At 53.3% G+C, this 6,792-nt stretch overlaps 1 long non-coding RNA gene across 1 annotated transcript; it reads right to left on the reverse strand.

Moving 5' to 3' along the window:
- Nucleotides 1-427: 427 nt before the first annotated feature.
- LOC309857683 lies at nt 428-5,260 on the reverse strand. The gene is made up of 3 exons (XR_014307851.1): nt 5,118-5,260; nt 2,474-2,688; nt 428-593 (listed from the first exon to the last, which is right to left on the reverse strand). It is a non-coding gene; the product is annotated as an uncharacterized lncRNA (long non-coding RNA).
- Between the last annotated feature and the right edge of the window lie 1,532 nt (nt 5,261-6,792).

Genomic DNA, 6,792 nt, shown 5'->3' on the forward strand with positions numbered 1-6,792 from the left:
CCTCCATGTTGCTGTCTCTTATTTGTGGTGACAGGGATTTGTGAAGACAGACAGACCGGTCATCTGGTTCAATGGTCCACATCCTGAAGGTGTCTGATAACTCCCTCGTGCTCAAATTCAGGCTGAACGTCTCCAGGAAGAACACGGTGTAGTCAATGCTGTGTGCTTCTGGCATAGCCCAGTTGGTGGCCCAGAATGTCCAGTGTGACATGTGGCCTCTTCCCGTGGTGCTGCTGACTCTGGTTCTCTGCAGGATGGAATTGAGAGCAGCAAGACTGAAGGTCTCTGGAAACGGGGGTGTGATCTAGGCAGGCATTGGTCTCCTGAGGGGTTTATCACAACTGGAGCTGAAGGGAAGAAACTCTCTCCTCCAATGGGTCTCTTGCAGTAAAAATCATCGAGAATGGCTTGGGATTGTGATGTGGATTCTCAGCAAAGTGTCTCTCCCGTGCTCTCTTTGGGCTTTAACTTGATGTGCTGCTTTAGATTTCCTTTCATCCAGTGGAAAAAGAAGGGGTTTTAGGATGAAGTTTCAGGATGGGGTTTTCATTCACAGAGGCCTCTCTTTTCTTAGTTTCTGCAGTCTTTGGCATCTGAGAGAGGAAGAGTGAGAGAAATCAAATGTGAGTCTTGGTCAGATGCTACTGGTGGCTGAGCCTGGAGGGGTGGTGGCCAGGTGACAGAGGGCAGGAGCAAGCTGAAGGCCTCTCCAGAGGAGCAGCTGCAGGGGGAGCTGCACCCAGGCAGAGGGGGAGTTGAGAGCCCCAAGTCAGAAGTCATACCTTCACGAAACCGATAGGCAGCCTGTGTTGGAGTTTGCAGGGGCCCCTGGGCTCCCCCAGCAGGGGGCTAGTGATGTCCCAGCTCAAAGCTGCTGTGAGCTTTTGCCAGATCCCAACTACCTCCTCCTCTGCAGCCACTTCCCCCTTGAGCCCCTCCATCAGAAGCCAAGTGATGGCTTGCCGACGCCTCCCGGGGAGGTGGGCACCTAGCACGCACCACGCGCGTTCCGAGACAGGCTGCTGCAGGAAGCAGGGGACCCGTGGCAGCCAAACACATCCCCTTTTCACCCTTGTCCCAGTCTTCTGAAAAGGAGGCCAGGCTTTGGAATGAGTCCTAGATTGGGAGAGCCCACAGGGGCCTATGAGTATCTCCAACTTCTTTTCTGCCCTGTGCAGAGGAGGAGCTGTGGCCCCAGGGGCTAAGGACCCCCGAAAGCCATGTGACCTGTGACTGAAAAGCCTGGGCTGAAAGCCAGGCTCAGGCCCTGTGCAAACCTGTGGTGGGGAGGGAGAGGATAGCCCCTGATCTGCAGGTGTGGGCAGGCAGTAGATACTGATGGTCACTTTTGGCCTCCCAGGAACAAGCCCAAAGGTGCTGAGGGAAGAGCCCGGGGAGGAGAAACCCCAAGGGGAATTTACAAAGGACAGCCTGGGTGTTATCAGGGACACTTCATTTTCCCTCAGGGACAACAAGGGTCTCTGAATGTTATCTCACACAGGATAGACCTTGGGGCATTTGTAGGAATAGTCTGAGTAGGTATAAGCTTCAGCAAAGTGTAAAGGGCACATGGAGAAGGATTCATGTTTGCTTTCTAGATTCTCATCCCTTCTTTCCCCAACTTTCCATAAGCGTAGAGCCTCTCATGGATTCCAGGGGTGTTCTGATGGGCCTGCAAATGGATAGATAGGAGAAGGAGTCCTGAGATTGTTTCCTGAGATGTTGTATAACGACACCATAGGATTCTTTTCTTTCAATCTGTCGTGGACCTGTCGGGGAGCTGGCAAGTCCTCGTAGTGACTTTGTGAACCATGGTTTTGATTGCCACAGGAAGCAAGAAACCTGAAATTCCTCAACCTCGATCAGGGAAGGGATCATGTTTTAGACACTGGGTTTCCAGGCAATATTCCTTCCTCATTGTATCGTGTATGATAGGGGCTGAGGAGAAGCTTGACCCACCAGCTGGGTCCCAGGTGAGGGTTCTGTGTCCACCTAGCTCAGATTTCCTGAACGTCCCAAGAGGAGAGTGCATGTGGCAGTGACTCATTGAGACCTCGGACCTGGGAGGAGGAGGCTTGGAATTGGAGAAGCAGGGAAGGAGGGCAAGGAAGCCAAGAAAGCGTGTGGTTTCTGGCAGAGCTCTAAGTGTTTGATGGGTGTAATAATGCTGCTCTGCTGAGGAGGGCCGTGGGGCCTGCTTCGCCATGGGCGTGGAGAGAGGGGAGAGGGAATCCCAGGACAGCCCCGGCAGGAACACAGCAGAGTTGAGCTGCATCCCGGTGATGGAGACCAAGGGCCGGCAGGGTGGCAGCCCCCATGCGAAACCGGGGAAGCACCAGCTGTGGGAATGGCCGAAGGAGGGAGAGCAAGTGAAGAGACAGTGTGTGTTTGGTCGGGGGTGTTGGGGGGGTGGAGCTCTAATCAGCAGGAGAACAGTAGGAGTCCATGCCCCAAGCGCCAAAGGCATGATTACCTCTGGGCCCTAAGCTTGAAGACCAGGGAATCTGCATGCCAGTCTCCACTGGCCAAACTGCAGTATTCTCTTGGGAATCTTCTGTTTCATGACACGGAGGGCTTTCATGTGGCCATGGATTTGACAGCCATGCTGTCTGTCCCTCGAGTCCTCACCAGCATCACGCTCCAGCTTGGGAGGGTTCTTCATGCACATGGAAGCATCCAAAGCCAGTTCTGCAAGGAAAAGCACATCGACAGGATCCGCTGTGATTCATGATCTTTCTGGACCTCCACCTCCATTGATGTCAAAGAAGGACAGTGGCCAGAATGAGAAAGGCCGTCTGACAGATCACAGGCCCGTGGACACAGTTTGATTACTTCCGGTTTTGGCTCTCTCTCTCATACTCAAGTAAGGCTCACTGGGCCAGGAGGCCAACAGGTTCCCAATGGACAAAAGTGAAAGCACGAGAAACGATCGGTAAAAAGAAACAGTTCTGGGAAAGAGAAGTTTCCACACACAAGGAAATTGTGCTGGAAAGAGGCTGTACTCTTGTCGAGAAGAGACTGTAGAGCGCAGCAAAGTCTAGGTTGCAGGGAAGCCTTTCGGGGTCAACCAGGGAAGAGCACACTGGGGAATGCATACAACATGCATCAACATGGCCAGCGTTTCATACCTGTGCACTACGTATAATATACACACCGAATAGACAACATGTGTGTGACCTAAGATAGAAATGTCTGTGTCTGTATGTATATATGTATGTATAAGGGAGTCAGTGATTAATGAGGGATTTGCGGACAGGCCCAGAGCATTCTACCCCCGCTCTGCTCAGCTGCATCGAGTAAAAGAAAAGACACGGAATCCAAAAGAACGAGAAAAGCAGTGGTGAGAAACAGGTGACCATGGACATGTTCCATGGGGGAGTCGGTGGGAACAAGTCAGAGTAAAAGCATCTGCCCCAGCGTGTAATTGTGTATTCACCCCCAGCTGATAGGATGAAACCTAATCCCCCAGTGTGATGGTATGATGGGGTGAGCCTTTGGGAGGCAGCTCCTCCCCTAGAAGGGATTCGCGCCCTATAAAAGAGACCTCACAGGGTTCCGTCGCCTCTCTGCACTGTGAGGACAGAGCCAGAAGGCAGCCACCTCTGAGCCAGGAAGGCAGTGTCACCAGGCCCCGAATGTGTCCCTGTTTGATGGTGGTTCTGGCGCGCCTCCGGAACGGTGAGATACCGATTTCTGTTGTTGTTGTTGTTGTTGTTGTTTTTTTTAAAGATTTTATTTATTTATTTGACAGAGAGAAATCACAAGTAGATGGAGAGGCAGGCAGAGAGAGAGAGCGGGAGGCAGGCTCCCTGCTGAGCAGAGAGCCCGATGCGGGACTCGATCCCAGGACCCTGAGATCATGACCTGAGCCGAAGGCAGGGGCTTAACCCACTGAGCCACCCAGGCGCCCCCGATTTCTGTTGTTAAGAAGTCAGCCTGTCTGAGGCATTTTTGTTATTATAAGCAGAGCGGACCAAGGAGCTGGCATGGAGCTTTTTTTCTTGCTCAGGCCTCCATGGGACGTGAGTCACAGAGAGAGGGAGGGGGCCAGCGGGTCGGGGCAGGACGGTGGGCGCCAAGGAGAAGTGACAGGCCGCAGGGAGAAGACAGTAAGGAGGGTGAGTGCTAAGGCCCTGGTCCGCGCTGGGCTTCCCCGAGCACTCACTGAGCTCTTTCTCCAGGGCCCTCCCTGGTGCCACAGTGCTGCTACTGATGTGGCCTCCCCCTGGGAACGGCATCTCCTCAATTCTCAGGGAGGTCAGCTCCTGACCGAGGAGCCCCAAGGCACCCCAGGCTCCAGGAAGGGACTCTGAGTGCTGGTGGGGAAGGAAGACAGGATGCAGAGGAGGGTGGAAACGCTCAGTCTTCAGGACATCTGAGCAGAGGTGGATCCTGAGGAGCAGGAGGCTGGGCATGAGGCCCCGGAGATGAAGGGAGCAGATGGACTAGATGGAGGACCCGAAGAGAGAGTGACCTGTATACTTCATGGGGTAAAGTGGACCCTTCTCAGCTTAGAAAAGGAAAAAACAAAAATCAGTAGTACGCGGTGTTGCGAGGCCAGTATTTCTACAGTGTCTGTGAGCACCGAACAGGGTAGATGGGCTTGACGATGCTGAAGGAGAGAAAACTGGGCGCATGAGCCTTTCTGAGAAAGGCAGGCAGGATGGGGTCCGGGGATAGTAGATCTGCCTAAAACTGCTCTTCCCCACATGAAACAATGCCCTGACACCATTTCCAAGAGTTGAAACCCCACAGGCATCTGAGGATTCGATGTGACAAATTCATACATATTGTCATGCAATTTTGTTGCATCAGGGCCCCTATGAATTGTATTTCATGTTCCCAAGAACAATGAGACGGAGACCCCATTTTTTGTGGTTTTCAGTAAGCGGACTGAAGGGAAAATGCATGAGAAGAGGCGGAAGTTGGCCAGTTATACAGCCAGGAAGTGGCAAGGCCAGTACCTGGTTCAGAGCTGATACTGAACACCAGGCTCTTGCTCACCTTGCTGTATTGCAGCATCGTGGGGGCTCAACCTCATCCCATTGCTACCTGTAGCCACAAGTCTGTGATGACCAACACAGGGCCTAGAGCTTCCTAGTCACCTTCCCTCTCACCTCGGAGCAGTGGCGGTTGGTCCCCAGAACCCATGTTGGTGCCCAGGCTCCCGATGGCAGAGGAGAGGCTGAGCCTGGCTCTGTTGTCACCACGGTCCAAATGCTGGTCCAGCTGCAGTTGCAGGGAATCAGCCACCGGGGTGCTTGGCTGTGTCTGTGCCCCGGAACTTTGCACCTGTGCTCTTGGGAAAGTCAAGTTTCCACTGGATGGCCCTTGGTGACAGGGAGACTGCATCGGAGCTGAAGCGAGAAGAGATTTCAATGGGATCCATCCCAGGGCTCCTTAGCTGAGTGCTCTCAGAACACCCATGTCTGATGCCCCCGCCCCTCTGTGAGACCACCCTGGGAGCAGGTACAAAGGCAGGCATCATGGCTATGAAGGAGATGTCCCCATTGTCTCTGAGCCTGTGGATGCTGTGTTGGCAGGTGACCAGGCTGCAGAGTCCCTGAGGTGAAAATCACCCCCTGACTCCGCAGGGCCTTCGGATGGGCCCAGTAGCTCATGCCTATCATTCTGTTCATAGTAACCTTGGTGTGAGAGCCTAGAGAGAAGTTCCTGGAGAGTTCTCAGGGCTTGGGAGAAGGAGTTGTCCATGTGTAGTGGCAACAAAGAACGGGGGAAGAAGTTCAGCCTCGAGGCTTCAGGTACCCCTAGAAGAGGGAGTTGCGGAAAGGTAGCACGGGCCAACTTATGGGGCCTTTTCCCAGCTCTGAAGCCTTTTGAAGCTTCTCATCTGCAATTTCTGTCTGCCCTTCCGTCCGTCCACTCATCTGGATTCTATTGCCCCTTGGAGAATGCTAAATAACCGTGTGTTTCATTTGTGCCTCCCAAATTGCTGTAATGCTGAGGATGCCTGGTCTCTTTGGCCCTCGGGGAGGACGGGGAAACTCGGGAGAAGGTAGTCCTAGGGCGGAAAGGCTGTTACTGTCCACGTAAGGTTGAGGGACAAAACATTTCTTAGGCAGTTTCACTGTACCATATTGATCCAATAAGGAACATCATGGACTCCTTGCTGGCCCTAGCACATGTTTTGTTCAGCAGAGAAAGTCTCCTAACAGGGCCAATTTTTCTCCCAGAAGGGAGGTCCAGAAAATAGCCTGAGCGGGAAGAGACGGGAAGTGGATTTTGGCCTGCGCCCCTGTGTGAGCGTGGCCGGAAGGGGGTCACACTCAGCAGGCTCCACGTTTCTGAAGATCCTGGAGAGGGAAACAACTCTTTGCTTTGCCCCTGAATGATGCCCGTAGCCACGTAAGGTGCACAGGCTGCTGCTCATTTAGAGGGCATTATGCCACCAAGAGTGGACACGTGACAGAAACCGTATCCAAGCTGGGAAAATATCACTGATGCTGCACAGAGGGTGAAAAGCCCACCATCCACGGGGGAGGAAAAGCGGGACTAGAGCTTTGGCTTCACTGAATCCATGGGACAGGGGACAGACAGGACTGGGTGCTCAGGATCTTCCATGTAAATGCTCCAGAGGAAGGCCAACACCCGGGGAGAATGAAATTTGAGCTCAGCAGAAACAGCACAGACGCTGCCCATAGGGAGCAGCCGCATAGCAGTGTGGAGACCAGAGAGCTTGCAAGAAGATACACAGGACGTACAAGTGGCCATAGAATTTCTTGGGTCTAAAAAGTCTCTTCTTGGAAATAAGAGGCCTGTTACCAAGATGCC

Source organism: Mustela nivalis (assembly GCF_964662115.1).
Source record: "Mustela nivalis genome assembly, contig: HAP1_SCAFFOLD_1084, whole genome shotgun sequence".
Classification (NCBI taxonomy): Eukaryota; Metazoa; Chordata; class Mammalia; order Carnivora; family Mustelidae; genus Mustela; species Mustela nivalis.